The following is a 19352-nucleotide window of genomic DNA, read 5'->3' as shown; positions in this document are numbered from 1 at the left end:
AGGAGTCGAAGGATGAGACTGCTTTGTAGACCAACACTACCTTCCAAATGCTACTCACTGTTCTTTCCGCTGTTTGTCACCCACTGTCACACACACACACACACACACACACACACACACACACACACACACACACACACACACACACCAGTGAGTTACAGAAGGCAAGCTTTACCAGCAATCTGTTTTTTGTTTTTTGTTTTTTTTGTTTTGTTTTGTTTTGTTTTTTTTTTTATTAACTTGAGTATTTCTTATTTACATTTCGAGTGTTATTCCCTTTCCCGGTTTCCGGGCAAACATCACCCTAGTCCCTCCCCCTCCCCTCCTTTATGGGTGTTCCCCTCCCCATCCTCCCCCCATTGCCGCCCTCCCCCCAACAGTCTAGTTCACTGGGGGTTCAGTCTTAGCAGGACCCAGGGCTTCCCCTTCCACTGGTGCTCTTACTAGGATATGCATTGCTACCTATGAGGTCAGAGTCCAGGGTCAGTCCATGTATAGTCTTTAGGTAGTGGCTTAGTCCCTGGAAGCTCTGGTTGCTTGGCATTGTTGTACATATGGGGTCTCGAGCCCCTTCAAGCTCTTCCAGTTCTTTCTCTGATTCCTTCAACGGGGGTCCTATTCTCAGTTCAGTGGTTTGCTGCTGGTATTCGCCTCTGTATTTGCTGTATTCTGGCTGTGTCTCTCAGGAGCGATCTACATCTGGCTCCTGTCGGTCTGCACCTCTTTGCTTCATCCATCTTGTCTAATTGGGTGGCTGTATATGTATGGGCCACATGTGGGGCAGGCTCTGAATGGGTGTTCCTTCTGTCTGTTTTAATCTTTGCCTCTCTATTCCCTGCCAAGGGTATTCTTGTTCCCCTTTTAAAGAAGGAGTGAAGCATTCACATTTTGATCATCTGTCTTGAGTTTCATTTGTTCTAGGCATCTAGGGTAATTCAAGCATTTGGGCTAATAGCCACTTATCAATGAGTGCATACCATGTGTGTTTTTCTGTGATTGGGTTAGCTCACTCAGGATGATATTTTCCAGTTCCAACCATTTGCCTATGAATTTCATAAAGTCATTGTTTTTGATAGCTGAGTAATATTCCATTGTGTAGATGTACCACATTTTCTGTATCCATTCCTCTGTTGAAGGGCATCTGGGTTCTTTCCAGCTTCTGGCTATTATAAATAAGACTGCGATGAACATAGTGGAGCATGTGTCTTTTTTATATGTTGGGGCATCTTTTGAGTATATGCCCAAGAGAGGTATAGCTGGATCCTCAGGCAGTTCAATGTCCAATTTTCTGAGGAACCTCCAGACTGATTTCCAGAATGGTTGTACCAGTCTGCAATCCCACCAACAATGGAGGAGTGTTCCTCTTTCTTCGCATCCTCGACAGCATCTGCTGAGTTTTTGATCTTAGCCATTCTCACTGGTGTGAGGTGAAATCTCAGGGTTGTTTTGATTTGCATTTCCCTTATGACTAAAGATGCTGAACATTTCTTTAGGTGTTTCTCAGCCATTTGGCATTCCTCAGCTGTGAGTTCTTTGTTTAGCTCTGAACCCCATTTTTAATAGGGTTATTTGTCTCCCTGTGGTCTAACTTCTTGAGTTCTTTGTATATTTTGGATATAAGGCCTCTATCTGTTGTAGGATTGGTAAAGATCTTTTCCCAATTTGTTGGTTGCCGTTTTGTCCTAACCACGGTGTCCTTTGCCTTACAGAAGCTTTGCAGTTTTATGAGATCCCATTTGTCGATTCTTGATCTTAGAGCATAAGCCATTGGTGTTTTGTTCAGGAAATTTTTTCCAGTGCCCATGTGTTCCAGATGCTTCCCTAGTTTTTCTTCTATTAGTTTGACTGTATCTGGTTTGATGTAGAGGTCCTTGATCCACTTGGACTTAAGCTTTGTACAGGGTGATAAGCATGGATCGATCTGCATTCTTCTATATGTTGACCTCCAGTTGAACCAGCACCATTTGCTGAAAATGCTATCTTTTCTCCATTTGATAGTTTTGGCTCCTTTGTCAAAAATCAAGTGCCCATAGGTGTGTGGGTTCATTTCTGGGTCCTCAATTCTGTTCCATGGTCTATCTGTCTGTCTCTGTACCAATACCATGCAGTTTTTATCACTATTGCTCTGTAATACTGCTTGAGTTCAGGGATAGTGATTCCCCCTGAAGTCCTTTTATTGTTGAGGATAGTTTTAGCTATCCTGGGTTTTTTGTTATTCCAGATGAATTTGCAAATTGTTCTGTCTAACTCTTTGAAGAATTGGATTGGTATTTTGATGGGGATTGCATTGAATCTGTAGATCGCTTTTGGTAAAATGGCCATTTTTACTATATTAATCCTGCCAATCCATGAGCATGGGAGATCTAGCAATCTGGTTTTGATGTTGATATTGGCTGGTTTTCCTTCGGATTGTGTTGAGTTTAGGTTTTTTTGAGGCAGGGTCTCTCTGAGTAGACTCCTTTGACTGTCCTGAAACTTAAACCAGGCTGGTCTCAGAGTCGGAGACCCTCAGCTTGACTCTTTATCTCCTGAGTGCTGGGATTGAAGGTTTGCCCAACACGACTGGCTCTGATCAAACTGTTAAAGGGCATTTCAGAAGCTTCGAAGCAGGGAAGAAGGTATGGTCTGAAGAGGAGGGAAGCGTTGGGAACCATGTACAGGGAGCACTTCTGCCTCCTTCTATAGAGGTGCAGAACTGGACACAGAGGGTGTCTATGACTTAGAAAAGTGACGACCTGTGGTGCTGTTGGGAGGTAGTAGAATCTTTCACAGGTGGGGACCACTTCTGACCACTAGCGATTGTACTTCTTATGCTTAAAGTCCCGCCATGAGGAAAATAGTTTATTCTACCACATCCTCCTTACCCCAGCTCCAAACCATCAGAGCCAATTGGTCACAGTCTGAAATCTCCACAACTGTGAAACAAAATGAAAAAAAAAAAAACTCCATCACTGTAATTTCATTAATTGGGGAATTTTTTTAGAGTACTGAGCAGCTAAGGCACATGGGAAGTTCAGCCTGGACAGTGAGATTGTAAGTTTGAGTGATGCAGACCTGGAAACTGCCACTATCCAGTCATGTGACCCCCAGCTATTCCTTCACATATTTGATTACACATTCAAATCATGCGCAGAAACACAGGATCTCAAGTCAGGCAGTGTGAGTTCCGATCTTGATTCCTCAAATGACTTGAGAGGTTATCTGGAGATAAATGCACACACTAGCCAGTGTTTATGGGGCATTTATGAATGCTGGCACTGTTCCAAAGGCCACCCAGGTATTAACCCAGGCAGCCTTTGCAATTACTGTATGCCTTAACCCAGTTATTACAGCTACCTCCCAGCTCCTAAAACAGAGGACAAAGCTGGACCCAAAGTCCTTCTGTGGCCAGGCAGAGCTCCCATGGCATGTGGGCGGCACATGTATGTGTGAACATACATCACAGGCATGCTGGATCCTTCTGAAGAAATGCACGAAGCTCACTGACTGTCCCCTGGTGAACACTTGAATTATTCACTACTAACCGTAGTTCACTGTTTGCTGCAGGCCTGTTGTGCCAGTTGTCTTGTTAGATACAACCGATGCTCTCACCTCTAGCTCGACTCCATAAAGACCACAGAACTCCTGTTCCTCGTGGCTCCAGGGATCAAGCACAAAGGGAAAAGAGCTTAGGATGGATAGGTAGGTCTGCTTTTGGATGTGCCCAATAAAGGCAGGGCAACCATTTCTTTATTTTAGCAGAATCTGATCTAATTCCCTGTAAAGGGAAAAATTCAACCCAAAAGATATATCCAACGACAGTTTTGAACAAATCGACATCCGCTGATACTGTAGCAAGTGTCTAGAATCTGCTCCCATTGCCAAAATAACCACTTTGGGTGTGATCCTTGGCTTGGTAAGCTAACCCCAGCCCTGCTGTTATGACAGTGGACACTTACCGGAACATGAAGTGCCTATTGGTCCAGGGCTTCCTGACCCTATGCCTAAAGAGTGCAGTCTTCAGGGTCTTGCAAACAACACCTGTCCCTTTGCTTTGTATTGATTGGGTGTTTATAGACTGTTCTCCTGAATGCACTCCCTACCACCCTGGTATACCCTGTGCTATCAGTTTTGAATTGTAAAGATACCAGGGCAGAAACCAGTGGCCTATACTCTTTTCCATGTCCAAGAACAAACTACAGACATACCGTGAACCTGACAGAGAGTCTGACAGTGCACCATGATTGTTTCATCACAGATTTCTGGGAGAGACAAGCCCACAGCAGTGTGCCACTAATCTGATTTAGTGGGTATTTCCTGACCTACTCTGACCTGAAGTCTCAGATGGACACTTACCAGTTCTATTACTTTCCACGTGACTGAAAGTCTTGTTCTTCTGCTTCATCATGTGTAAAATGGAGAACAGACTACTTGTGAAGCACATAAAGAAGTTGTTACTTTATTTAACCTTCATGGGCCCCAAGTAGGAAGTGCTTCTCTTTTCTCATGCCTGCAGAAGCATTCAGCTTCGTGAGTAGCACACCTAAGTCCTCCCGGTTTATAAACAGCAGAGTGGAGACTCAAATACAACTTCGTTCACTTCAAATGTTTCAAAACTTTGGGCTGTTTCCCCTTCTCCAAAGGGTGAGGACAAGGAAGGGCTACCCTCAATAGGAGAGATCTACGCAGCACACATCAGATCACATTACCATTCAGCTCACTGGTCCTTATACTTTTGTTTGAACTCCGGGCCCAGGATTCCTTGGTGTCTGTGTTTGCAGGCCCATGCTCAGAGAGATTCCTGGTAACGGTTTCAAAGAGAAGCAAAGGTGAACGGACTTTAAAGATCATCCTCCTTGCCCTGTGCTGGAGGTCAAGTCTTTCCACTGAGGCAGCCCCCAGGAGGAGGTGCACAGAGCAGGAAAGCTGGTTCCAAAAGCCTTGCTGGTCACTGGGGGCAGGCGGCCTCCAAAGGGGCTTTATCTAAAGGGACTTGTCATTGGAATTCAGGCACAGGTAAATACAGTTTATTTGTGCCAACGGTTATACACCCAGCGGAGCTGCTGACACAACCAGGGTCCCTTGGGGTTGTGGCATGCACTGTGGAGGAATTGTACCACGGGGCTGGCAGGCGAGTGACAGTGGAATTCCTCACTTTGGAAATAAGGATTTTGGAGCCTTAACAGTGTAAAATGGTGCCTCATGCCATTTCACTATGCTCCTCGGCCATTCCTCCTCTTCCCTCTCCCTTTTTTATTACCATTCACTTATAAAACAGTGATCATTTAATTCAGCATTGTTTCTGCCTTGTGCAGTTAGAATTACTTCTTTCACCCAAACTTCATCAGATGCCGCCTCCATCAAGCACCCCTCCCCCATTTATACTAAAGGTAATCTGTCTCTATTTTTCTACCTGTTTCATACTCACTCTAGAAAACATTTGTTTTTCTTTGTATTGCCACAGCAAGACGCCGAGCACGAACACTACCTTCTTGCGATCTGTATAGATCAATGGGTTAAATAAATGACCAAGTAATACGTTTGGAGTAAATAACCTGTCGAAATAAAAGTTTATATCTAAAGATAGTAGGCATTCTGTTAGGTTCCCAAAGCAAAAATTCAGTGGTCCTTTGTAATCAGAACAATCTGTTGTGGTGTGAAGTGCAACACACACACACACACACACACACACACACACACACACACCCTTAGTGCTAACAGAGTAGTTTGCTCACAAAGTTTGAAGGCCCCTCTCTAGGACTTGTACTCTTTTCTGAGGCTATATCTTGTCTTTTCCAGGAGGAAAACCCAAAGTAGCCATTAACTAAATATTTTCTTCTTCTTTTTTTAAAGAACTATTTGTTTATTTTATGTATGTGAGTACACTGTAGCTGCTTTCACACACACCAGAAGAGGGCATTAGATCCCATTACAGACGGTTGCTGGGAATTGAAGTCAGGACCTCTGGAAGAGCAGTCAGTGCTCTTACGCACTGAGCCAGAGCCATCTCTCCAGCCCTACTTTCATGTTTTTAAATCATTACATTGTGTGTGTGTGTGTGTGTGTGTGTGTGTGTGTGTGTGTGTGTGTGTGTGTGTGTGTACGCGCGCGCGCGCGCGCGCGTGCGTGCACGTGGATATACAGAGATTAGAGGAAAATTTTTAGCCCAGGTCTTCGGGCTTGGGAGCAAGTACCTTTCCCTGCTGAGTCATCTCACCTACCCCAAATACTTTTATTTTTAATGCTATAAAAGGATTCCACTGGGGCTGGAGAGATGGCTCAGTGGTTAAGAATACTGACTGCTCTTCCAGAGGTCCTGACTTCAATTCCCAGCAACCGTCTGTAATGGGATCTAATGCCCTCTTCTGGTGTGTATGAAAGCAGCTACAGTGTACTCATGTCAAACAAATAAATCTTTTAAAAGATGTTATTTAAAAACATAGTGAGCAGAACATTATAAAGTGGGACATTTCAATGTTTTGGGTTCTCATCATTCCCTGACCTTTTCTAAAGAGAAGAGGAGTCATTTGGGAGCTGATGCTATAAAGGCGGGACAGCCAGCCCTTGTGTGCCTGAGCCCTCAGTGGGGTATGTGTGCATCTCTTGTTTTTCCTGGACTTCCTTCAAGGGATGCTCCCAGTGTCTCTGGAGAAGTGCTAGCCACCCATTCACCCCAGTGGAAGACACGTGATCATCAAATCCCCAGAAGGGCCCAAGACGCTTACTGCAGAGCTATCCATGAGGGGTGGCCTTCTAACCCTTTGGAGGACAAGCTGAGAGTCTAGGAGCTTCATTCCTAGGTGATGATGCTATGTGGACTCGGCCACAGTCAGGTCTACTTGGTGGATGACTGATGCCCCGAGAGTGTTTCCTAAGAATTCTGCACAGAGACTTCCGGGAGATCCCTCTAAGAACTTGCAGGAAATTATTTCTTCTTTGAAAATTCAGGTCAGACTTCAGGGATCCATATTTAATGAGAGCCTCAGTGGTTCTCACGGTATACCTGAAGCAGCCAGTATCAGCTGGATGGTGCTTCACTGGCTTTTCTCGGATGCAGAGATTTACTCTAAAAGTCTTGACATTTGTCAGAGTCCCCAGGACCTGGTCACCTAATCCCAATACACACACACACACACACACACACACACACACACACACACAGAGAGAGAGAGAGAGAGAGAGAGAGAGAGAGAGAGAGAGAGAGAGAGAGAGAGAGAGGGAGCTTTAATAGGCTTACTCATATCTATACAATAGCTAAGGAAGTTCCTTGGGTCACAAACGTTTCCCATGTCTTCTATTCTCCCCAAAAGGACACCCAGATTGTTCATTAATCCTGAGTTAGGAGAGAAGCCATCCATCAAGTTCTATTTTTAAGGTACAGAATACTAATTGCCCCATAAAGCCTTGAGAGCCAAATCAGAAGTGTTGGGAGGTTTAATCAAAAGACGGTGCTGCTTCTCCGAGTCCTCAGCTTTCATAAACGCTAAAATTATCCCCAGCTCCTCCGAGCGTTATTTGCAGTTCCATATGGTCCCTGTGCTAGCGATCCAGCAACTCATCAATCTGTTTACATACTATGGTATACTTAGATTGATAGTTGACTTCCTTCGGAGACGCTGCCTCGCAAAAGACTTAGAAATGACTACTTTGCAGTAATAGAATAGATGTCACGCTAAATGGAAAATAGTAATCATTCGACTACAAACCAGGGCCCTTCCTTTATATTTACACACACAGCATCCCTTATTTATACACAAGCACAAGGTCTGACTGGGTCAGAGTCCCCAACATTTTCAACTACGTCAAAGGCTATGTGTTGATTTCCGAAATAACAACTAAAGTTCTAGATATAAACAGCCTCACGTCGAAATGTATACACGGTAAATATATAGCTATCAATATACACAGAAAATTGTGCAGTTACTCCCTTTCTCTGCTTGTTTTTAATTTATTGGTATATGTCACAGTGGTATTTAAAATCTACAGAGAGATGTCAACAATGGTTGAATAAGTAGCCCCCCTTTTTTTTCTATTACAGTACTACAGAACCATAAAGTTGGTTGAGATTTTAAAGGTCATCTACTCTAGCTTCTAGGCAAATACAAGAGTCTCTCTTTTATGAACTAACAGATAGTTGTGTGTATGCTTGAATACCCTGCATGATGGGAAACTCACTTCTCCACACAGCTAAGTGTTGATTAAATCTTTCTTATACCAAGCCAGAATATGTTCCCCGTAATTTCCATATCTGATAGAAATGAAACTCGTCTTCCCTGTCAAACTAGATCCTTTATATTTTCCACTTAGCAGCAGGCCAAGCTCAGTGGCTGCGGCACTGCTGGGCTGGCCTTGGCCTGCTTATTGCAAGAAAGAAGGACAGAGAGAGGTGTGGCAGAGAGAGGAGATCATGAAAGAAGGGGAAGGGGCGAGAGGGACAAACGAAGGAAATAGTAACATCCTCCCACTAGGTAACCATTACAATTCGTAAACACCTGCTATTCCCAGCTAATCACTCTTCAGTTACCATGAGATATTTGGGGCAGATAATGTGATCTCCTGGTAGATCTCCCTGGATGAAATATCTCTGACATGCCAACCACAGTGTTCCTGTAGCTACGACTTCACTTTCTTAGGGATACATCGCCAAACCTGCACCCACCCAGGTTTGCTTGTTGTTTTGTTTGTTTTTATGAGTTGCTTAAATGTCTTGGTTTCCCATTCTATACATGTATCTTCTCCAGTAGAACTTCACTGTCTCTCCCTGCTGTTCACACGGGCCTTCTTTGGAATGTCAAGTGATTCCAATGGTTGATTGAGTCATCTCAACTCTAACTCTAGCCAAGGTTACCAGAGCATCTTCTTTCTTGACCCATAATTCCCATGGAGAGTAGAGTCCGATGGTGGTGAAGTTATAAATGATAAGACAATGAAGCTGGGGCCAACAGGTCATCAATTTTCATGCAGAGGAACAAGTAGAGAGGGTCAGTTTACAGGATTGTGGATGGACAACCAGAGAGAAGAGAGACAGATTGGGGGGAAGGGGAGAGAGAGAGAGAAAGAGAGAGAGAAAGAGAGAGAGAGAGAGAGAGAGAGAGAGAGAGAGAGGAGGAGGAAGAGGAAGAAGAGGAGGAAGAGGAGGAAGAGGAGGAGGGGGGGGAGGAGGAGGGAGGCTGCCTCACTCTGACTTTTCTGCCTTTTCTGTTTGTTACAGTTAGACAATCACCAGCCACAGACCTTCCCTCTGTGCATGTGACATACTTGAACATACATGGACGCGCATGTGGATGTCAGAAGTCAGCATCATGTGTCTTCCTCAGTTCTTCTCCACCTTGATTTTTGTTTGTTTGTTTGTTTTTTGAGATAGGGTCTCTCCCTGATCCTGGAGCTCACCGATTCGGCCAGACCTGATGCCCAGTAAGACATGGGATCCTCTCTTCTCCACTCTACAGCAGTGGGAACACAGACACACGGCTGCACCCAGAGTGTAAGTAGGTTCCAGGGGTTCAAGCTCAGGTCCTCACGTGTGTGTAGCAAGCACTTTACTACTAGGCCATCTCTCTAGCCTGCCTACTGAAGTTTATATTTCCAGAAGACAAGAACATTTTTTATTTCTATTGATTTTAATTGTTATTTTGCTTTATCTACATTCATTTTACTTGTTGCTGGCTTTTTTTGTTTGTTTGTTTGTTTGTTTTGTTCTGCTCTGTTTTGTTTGTCCATCGTTTTGGTGCCTCAAATTTTCAGATTGCTAGTTCATAATGTCTCTCTTCACACTTGCAAGTGACGCATTTCAAAATCTTCACAGTATTGTCTGTGTGACAAAGACAAATAAAGCTGCGTGTGATCTGGACTCTGTTAGTCCATCGTGAACTCCCATTTTTCGAGAATGTGCCGGGTGTCTAATTGTCTAGACTGGAATTATAAGGAGTACTTAAGGATGCTCTTACTTTTGGTCTTCTGGGTCTTTTTTATCCCAAGGCACTCGAGATGCATTCCCATTCTCTCAACATACCTTTTTATTCATCTTGCTGGCTCAGTCGTTTCTTTGTCGTGTGAAGAAATTGACATTCACATAGGGATGGGATAGGTGTCATCTTAAGTGCTTCATTCATAGCCCAATATGTGATTACAGATGAGCACTCTCAGTCTTAGTATGCCGTTATAAATAAGAATTCTTCACTTTTTAAACATCTGTTAAATCTGACTACACACAAACACATGCACACACACAACCATGACTGCAGCAAACACTTTGTTGTGTGTTTGGCTCCTATTTTGTTACATGTTGTCTTGTTATAAGTTAAATGCCCACAGCTTCTCAGGTAGGCCTCAGTATCCTATACATTTCTGATGGCTAATAACAATTATTTATTTATAGTTGTTATCAGTCTGTGGTTTTGTTTATAATTTCGACAAGCAATAGAACTTATCAATAATGTGTTTATAATTGTTATTTATTTATAACTATTAGAAATTTATATTTTCAGACAAAGACCCACCACTTATGCATTATGGCTGGAAACTGGTGCACAGCAAGGAGATGTTAGAGCAGAGATATCCAGTTAGGGATTGCCTCCTAAACAAAGAAGACCAACTCTGGCATATCTTAACCGCTGTGCTCATGAAACATTAGCTGTCAGTACTGCGGTTACTACTGTTACAGTGTTCATCTCATTAAGATCACAATATCCATCTGTGGCTCAAGAGAACTTGACTATTTCACGATCTAGTACCTCCCAACATGGCTACTAATAAACCAAAGTCATCCACTTGTTAAGTTAGTGATCGATAGTCACAAGTTCTCACACTATTCATGGGCTTTATTCGATGCTGCTCTTTTAAGTTATTAGTTCTGTAAAAACACATTTTGACATTGCAATGATGCTTCAAAAATGAGCATATCACAAAAAATACACAGAGAGTTGAAATAGTAAACTCTTAGCCCATTATAAACTTACAGCAACAGCTTTTGCCTACACATTCCTCTCTCTTGAACTCTGTTCAAAGGTAATTACAGTCACTCATCATTCGAGCACATCCACACTGAAGGCATGTGTTATTGAGGTTCTATAATCCTTTTTACATACATTTTTAATTAAAATAGAGCTAATGGATTCTTTTTTATGGCTCAACACGAGCACACCCATAATAAACACACCATGGAGGAGTGAGAATATTTAGTGGTGAGATGTTACTGAACCCTACATCTTGGGGTGATAAGGCGGAATGCTGGGTGGTGATAAGGCGGAGAGGCTGGACGAGACTCCAGACCAGTGATTCTCAACCTTCCTATTGCCGAGACCCTTTATACAGTCCCTCAGGCTACGGTGATCCCCTCAACCATAAAATGATTTCATTGCTACCTCACAACTATAATTTTGCTATCGTGATGAATTGTAACGTAAATGGCTGACGTGCAGGGTATCTGGCACGTGACCCTTGTGAAAGGGGGTCGCAAGCCACAGGTTCTGAACCACTGAGCATACGTTTGTTCATTTTCCACTCCTAAGACAAACTGTCAAAGAAAACTGACACTCCGGAGAAAAGGAGAGTTGGGGCCTACAGCTGCAGAAGTTTTATCGGATGTCACTTGACACCATTACTGTGAGAAGGCAGAGCACACTGCAAGAGAACAGGCAGTAGACGAAAGCCTTGTACCTCAGACAATCAAGAAAGAGAGAAAGAGGAAGATACAAAGATAAGTTAAACTCTTCAAAGGGCCCTCCATTCTGTAACCTGTTTTCCTCAACCAGACCCATGCAATACATTGATGTAGTTAGCAGCCTCCTGATCCAATCACCTCTCACAGTCACCAGAGGGGATCCCAGTTAATATATGAACCCTGAAGGGATACTTCATAGTCAAACAGTAATATGGGGCTAAGCTGAATGTCACTAAGAGAACTCTCCTTTTTTTATGAGTGCAGAGAGAAGGCAGGATGAGTTGGTGGTAATCCTGAAATTTGTAATAAGGATTAAGAATTATCCTGGTATTAAGAACCTGTGATCCAAAAGCCTGAAGCAAAGCAATGAAAAGTTTAAGGCCAGCCCAGGCTACAGTTTAAGGCTATTCCATGTCATTTACCAAGATCCTGCAGTTTTAGGCTAGCCTATGTCGTTTACCAAAGTCCTGTCTCAAAATAAAAAGTAAAAAAGACTGGGGCTATAGGTTAGTGACAAAGTATTTGCCTGATCCACATAAGACCCTGAGTTCAAGCCTCAGCATGTCAAAGGAGGAGAAAGAGGAAGAAAAGGAAGAAAGAAGGAAGAGGAGGAAGAGAAGGAAGAGGAGGAGGAAAGAGAATCTTGATATAACTATGTTAACCAAGAAACATGGATACCTCCCTATCGCCAAAGTTAGTGAGAAAAGTTTATTGGAACTTAATGAAGATGAAGAGATTATTAAACACTACTCAGAGGCTCTCTACTAATCTCTAGCTTTAAAGTACATGTGCTGTCTAGTTTTATGTCAACTTGACACAAGCTAAAGTCATCTGAAAGGAATCTCATTTGAGAAAATACCCCCGGAAGATCAGCCTGTTGTAGGGCATTTTCTTAATTAATGACTGGTGGGGAAGGGCCCAGCCTGTTGTGGGTGGGGCCACCCCTGATCTGGTGGTCCTAGGATCTATAAGAAAACAGGCAAACAAGCCATGAGGAGCAAGCCAGTAAACAGCATCCTTCCATGGACTCTGTATCAGCTCCTGCCTTCAGGTTCTTGTCCTGCTTGAGTTCCTGTCCTGACTTCCTTAAGTGATAAACTACAAAGCGGAGCTTTAAGCCAAAAAATGGTGTTACATCACAGCAATAGAACAGAACATTTGTCCGTGATTTGAAGAGGAATTCTGCCAGCACACAGAAGTGGCCTGCATTGGGAATTGGCTCAATCCATAAAAGTATTACTGTACCACCTGGATTACCTTAGGCCCACTAAGTTGACAGTTGCCATTATCCACTTATGTTCTTCCCCAGGGCCTCAGAGAAAGAGAGTTAATTTTAGTTTCTACTCCTCGAATGTCCTCAGTGGAAATAACAGCCTCTTGCTGCAACTAGCACATGTTTAACTGACAGGTCTGGGCCTGAGTGGCGACTGACTGAGGAAAGATTCTCTCTCTTCTTCCCAAGGGTTCCCTAAGTTTGTCAGACTCCGAGCACTCACCAGGAGCTAAAACATCCACATGCTTCTTAGACCAAATGCCTTAAAACCAACTCGCACACAAAATTCTTTACACTAACATTCCTAGCTTTGTTTGTGTTCACCTAAATGGGAAGGACGTTCATCTCCTTCAGTTGGTGGACGGAAGCCTGTCGACTGTTACACCCTGGTGCAGTGGACATACTGAGCGACACGAGAGGAACCAATGGTCGGTACGTAGATTCACTTCATGTGTGCTAAGCTAAATGAAAAGAGGCAGACACAAGAGCCTCCACACTGCATGACTACACAGGAGTGGGATGCAGAAAAGGCAGAAATCCAGCAAGGAGTTACCAGTGCTTAGAATAAAGTTGCCACAGATCGTGACTTAAAAAGGCATAGGGGATTTGGGGATGAAATGGGACTGTTCTGTTATTTGATCATGGCAGATGCTCACACAATAATATATCCCCTAAATTTTAAGTATCTGTATACCAAGAAGAATACATTTTAGTATATATCATTCCTTCAAAAGTATGACTGGAGAATTTTTAAACCTTTTTATTGTAAATGAAGGGAAAAGTATGAATGACTGAGATCATATAGTTGCTCTTAATCCCTTGTGGTGGTTTGAATATGCTTGACCCAGGAAGTGGCACTATTAGGAGGTGTGGCCTTGTTAGAGGAAGTATGTCACTGTGCAAGTGGACTTTGAGACTCTCCTCCTAGCTGGCTGGAGGACAATCTGCTCCTGGCTTCCTTTGGATGAAGATGTAGAACTCTCAGCTTCCCAGCACCATGCCTGCCTGGACACCGCCATGCTTCCCACCATGGTGATAATAGACTGAAACTCAGAACCTGTAAGCCAGCCCCGGTTAAATGTTGTCCTTTACAAGATTTGTCTTGGGGCTAGAGAGATGGCTCAGCTGTTATAGGCTAGTCTCACAACCAAAAATATGAGTTGCCATGGTCCTGGTGTCTCTTCACAGCAAAGGAAACCCTGACTAAGACACCCCTATACATATTCAGGTAGTTGTTTTCAAGTGGGAATGATTATATTGTTAACTGAATAAGAAGTCAGGGGTGGGTTATCTGACCCAGCTAGGCAAGCTGATAGATGTTCTAGGGACACAGACAGCAGTTCAAACTGGATCTCTAGACGTCATGAATAGTGTACATTGAGATGGTAAAGAGGTAGGGTGGAAGCTAATCAATGTCATGGGTGGAGATCCTCTAGGGCAAAGGGCAGATATCTGAATGTTCTGTGAGTGAATGGATACTGCAATATCTAGTTTCTCAGCATTCCATGTGGTTGGCCTTTTAAAGAACTTTCTAAATAGGATTATATCCTTGTAGTTAGGAATGTGACTTGGCCAGAGAGCACCAAGGACTGAACTGGGATGTAAGGCTTCTGAGATACCCATGTTCATCTGGTGTTGAGATGAACCACATTCATCTCCCTTCTGTTGAGTCCATCACTAGAACAAAATAACTAGTACTGTGTGTGTGTGTGTGTGTGTGTGTGTGTGTGTGTGTGTGTGTGTGTGTGTGTATGTGTGTGTGTGTGTGTATCTCACTATAAAAGTGAACACTGGGGAAAATGGTAAATTTTTGGAAAAAAAAAAAAAGAAACAGAAAATATAGAGTTTTTGTTTGTTGTCAGGCCAGGTGGCATAAAACCAAATATCTGATTCACAATGAGACGCTCCAGGGAGGCATTGGTATGTTTGGACCAAACAGTGAAACTACTTAGATATTTGGAATTTTTGGGTGAGTTGCCCAATATTCCCCAAATGTGCTGATGCATTCAAAACCTGGAATGCAGGGTTAGTGAAAGTGGAGGAAACACGGAAATGGTGATGGCCACGTGCTGGGTATACTCACATTGCAGCCCACACCCAGTTCCTCTTCATAGGTAGACCACTAAGTGTCAGCGAGACAGAATAAAGGGCAGACGTGGCTTACATCTGCCCACATTGTCCCTGTTATCTAACACTACACACACGTGAGACCGTGAAGACATTGGAAGTTGGACATCCACAAAGCATTTCAGGGTCTCACAGAGTTCTGTTGGTGGCTATGAACACTGCTAGGTTTTTCCCATAGGAAAGAATGAACAATCAATCAAATGTCACACACATCCTCTTGGTGTGACAGACCCCACTTCTCTATTGCACAAGAAGCACAGGTCATGTCATGTTTTGGGTTGGCATAGGAACAGTCATGGAAATTTTCAGAGCAGCAGGGTCAGAATGTCAGGGCATTCACAGTAGAGGAAATGCTTGCAGTGACTACTGATAAGTCAGTCAGACCCTCTCTCATCTCTCTCTCTCTCTCTCTGGCACACTGCCTAAGAGTCTAGTGTGGTTCTGTGATACTTGCACAAAACGCATGGCATCTTCTCAACACACCTCTGTTTGAACACTTTCCAATGTTCTTTTTGTGCCTATGGGGAAAACTGAGGCCCAGGAACACGGAATGGGGGCCTAGTGAAGGTGGAGGAAACGGGAATGGGGATGGCCATGTGCTGTATGTATTCACATTGCAGCCCACACTCAGTCCCCACTTCTTAGGTAGACCAGTATGTGTCAGAGGGACATAATAAAGGACAAAAGTGACCTACATCTGCCCACATTGTCCCTATTATTAACCTCCATGCTTGCTTTCTCCAAAAACCTCAACTTTGCCTATTGCCCACCGGTAAGTGCAAGAGAGAGAGGCAGTGGAATTTCTGGAGTCCAAGAGCCTTAAAGGACGCCAGCCACACTCTCAATTGTGTGTCTCAGTGCTCTCTGAGCTATTCTCCACCAGTTTTTATACAGCTCCACTGAGCAGACGCACCTCCAAGGACAGACTGCTGTCACTGGCCATTGGACTATTTTGAAAGGTCTCAGATACCTCTAATAAGTGGCTGGCTTTTTCAAGAACATTTTAAATTAGACTACATTTTTTTTACTTGTTAGTTCTGTTTAGTTGGGTTGGGTTTCAGGGAGCTGGATTGAATGTTTTATTGTGTTTCTTCTTCCTCCTCTTCCTCCTCCTCCTCCTCCTCTTCCTCCTCTTCATCCCCTTCCTCCTTTCCTCCTCTTCCTCCCCTTCCTCCTCCCTTTCCCCTCCTCCTCTTCCTCCTCCTCCTCTTCCTCCTCCTCCTCCTCCTCCTCCTCCTCTTTCTCCTTGGGCTAACAACCTTCCTTTCTCAGCATCCTGAGTGCAAGGATTGCAGACAAATAACACACAAATGGCTGTGACTAAATTTCTTAAAGTATTTGACTTTTTCTGTCATTCTTTCAGGCTACACTTGTGAGGAACTCGAGCTTTTCTGAGGACATTTTCCATTGGCGCCACTATTGTCCTTTGCATTTCAGTGAGATGAGTGCAGAAATGGTGATTCTCAGGTCTTGGCCTGGTTGAGCAGAGACTTCTTCCTAAGTTCCAGGGGGAACCTGCCAGCATGACCTTTCCTGGAAAGACTTCCAGGGTGAAAACAAAGGCTTCTCTGGGCCAGAATTCCTTCCACATCAGAGGCAATTGTCCAACTCATATGAACATAGAAACAAGTAAGAGCAGTAGAGAGATGTGCTTCCTGGTGTTTTAATCTTTCATGGCCCTGGGTTCTATGGGAGCAACAGGAGGAAAGCACATGGACTCTGTAAGAAACACAGCAGCCCAATTGCCCTCATGACCTGCTTCTCATCCCAAGAAGCAGCAATTTAAGGAGTTAACCTGTGGGTGTGTCTGCACCTTGACTGTATGTTCTAAGGGCAAAGCAGTAAGAATCTCTTGACTTGATCCAAATCTGATCGAAAGCACAATAGATTCTGCAGAAAAGATGGCCCAGGACTGTGGATGAGCTCTCCAAAACTGCTCTCATTAGAACGGGATCTGTGGCCAGGGTCTCTTTGGGGCATTTGACTTCTGGGGGATTGAAGAGTGTGTGGAAGACTGCCAATGACAATTCCTATGAAAACGTACAACACCCACATACATGCTCAATACTTGGTAGCTTATCAGACCAACAGTTATTCTTTTGTTCTGTTTCCCCAGGTCAGAGAAAAATATAGACCTAAATTCCAAAGGTGATTAACAAATGAATGTACCTTATTTCTGTGATTTTAAGCCCTCTGGGGAAAGATTCAGGGAGCTAAGTGAATAACAAGCAGTAGTATCTTTCCATCTCTCTGGCAGATCAAACAGTGTTTGCTTTTTTAGAAATTAGTTTAGCTTTCCAGTAAGGTTATCATACACGCTTTCCAGGGCCTCTGATTAGATAGTCAAGGCAACAACAGGGGAACCAAAGCGAATGTGCATTTGTTGGGACATGGTGATAGCTACAGAGAGTAGAGGAAGACAAATAAATACAGAAAAAAAACAGCAAGTAACAGAAAGTCTTAGGACAAAGCCAGTCACTGTAACTCCATCACAGTTGGTCCTAAACTATCATGCCGCTGCAGATCAGGGTCAAAGGCTACCCAGAACCAGTAGGTTAAGGAAAAGGAAAAGGGTAGAAGTATTTATCATCTCTCACCTACTTTGCAAATCAGGCTATGTCTAAGAAATATTGTTCATGGACGAGGAAGAGGAAGAAAAAGACAAAGAGGTCCAGTTCTACAGTTGTCCCAACCAAACACTTGCCATGGGAGGCTCCTGGGGAGGGTGGTTGCAGACAGCTTCCCTCCTCTGCTTTGCTGTCAGTTTGTTTTGATTTTGGTTTTCTTTTTCTTTTCTTTGTCAAGGGAATGGAAAGCATATGAGAATATTCACCTGTATTTTTATTTGTAAATTTGAATTAACAATCTCCTTCTTACAATGCGGAAGGAAAGGCAGGTGGACAGCACGCCTACTGGACTAGGGTCCTACTATGTTTAAAGGACCAAGGTCCTGGAATACGCTTGCATGGTTGCCCTGGAGAACAAATTCCCAAACGAGTCCCAAAGAGGTTCTGTGGCAGAGCACTCTTCCTGCCCAGCCACTGGCTCCGTTCAAGTCACCCCCTTCAGTTACACATGATTTTTAGCCAATGTAGGGAGGGGAAGAAGGGAAAGATCTTTTCTCCTGCTTCAGTTCCCAGGGCCAGAGGCTTTTCCTTGGCCAACTCAGGCCGACACAGCCGGTCAAGTTCTCACTATATGTCCCCTCATCCTCCCACTAGGGCTGAGCCAGGCTCACAAAGCAGAGGCTTTAAGACCATCCCCCACCCTGCTCCACAGTGGGATCTGCAGAGTTTGTTTGAGTCGCATGTCATTTGACTGAACCTTAAGTCAACTGCACCAGGACCCTGCTGGGGGCCGGAGCCTACGAGTGTGTTTAACTGGACTGTGCGCTCATATTTGGAACAGCCATCCTAGAACTAGGCCAGAAAAGTCAGGTGGAACTGCAACTCTGATGTACCTGTAACTGATAACGAGGGCAAGGTTAGAATTCAGTGAGTTTAAAGTATTGTTTGACAACTGAAACAATCCAGTCCACGCCCCAGTTAAGGTCATTCTCCCAAATCTCCAAAGAGCCTAGAAGGTCACTCATTCCAGCCTGAACTGGGGAAAGACAATAAAGTAAATACCATGTTCTCCAGAAGGAACCTCGTCACTCACTGGTCCACATCAGAATAATTCATCCTTCCGAATAAAGGCACCCATTGACTATGAAGAATTCGGTCCAATGCCACCTCTCCCTGCCTGTCACCCTGGCCTCAGTCACCCTCATACTCCTTTCACTTTCCCCTAGAAAAGCAGATATCAGATCCTGAAGAGAGCAGGTGTCTTCCCCAAGGCCAACCTCAGGAAGTAAGTGACACACCCCACTCTACCCACCCCCTCTTACCCCAGGCAGGTCCCTCGGTCTCTGCCCTCCTGGATAAACCTGGTTCAAGGTTGCCCAGCAGCCTGGTGTTCCAGCCTTTCGGAAACAGTGATGGATTCATTTAGATCGGGGGCTACCGAACTGGGAGCTCAGGTGCTGCAGAAATGGCAGGTGGTTGGAGCTGACTTGACAGCAATTAAATGTACAAATCTTTGATTAGGCTCCCAGGCATGGAGTCATTAGCAGCCCTGAAGGGACCAGCTTGCTTTCCTCTGCCTCATTAGCTGTTTCACCGATGTTACTTTAAAAAGCACCGGGGTGGGGGTGGAGAAACCTCTCCGGTACGATGAGGGAAGTTGAGTGACAAACAGGTCATTGCTTTCTCTGCAGGGTGGTCCCTGACATGACAGTGCGTATCTGCTGGACTGTAAAATAGGCCCATG

The 19352-nt window shown here is 44.0% G+C and overlaps 1 long non-coding RNA gene across 1 annotated transcript in view; it reads right to left on the bottom strand.

Moving 5' to 3' along the window:
- The window catches only part of LOC134485912 (uncharacterized), a 45805-nt gene extending 26710 nt beyond the window's left edge, over positions 1-19095 (bottom strand). Inside the window, exon 1 of the long non-coding RNA XR_015678041.1 lies at positions 18931-19095. This is a non-coding gene — a long non-coding RNA (uncharacterized LOC134485912). The remainder of the gene's footprint in view (positions 1-18930) is intronic.
- Positions 19096-19352: the final 257 nt, after the last annotated feature.

Source organism: Rattus norvegicus, chromosome 2 (genome assembly GCF_021556685.1).
Source record: "Rattus norvegicus strain SHRSP/BbbUtx chromosome 2, alternate assembly SHRSP_T2T, whole genome shotgun sequence".
Classification (NCBI taxonomy): domain Eukaryota; kingdom Metazoa; phylum Chordata; class Mammalia; order Rodentia; family Muridae; genus Rattus; species Rattus norvegicus.
Note: the sequence above shows the minus strand (reverse complement) of the source record. Positions and strands in the feature narration are given on the sequence as shown.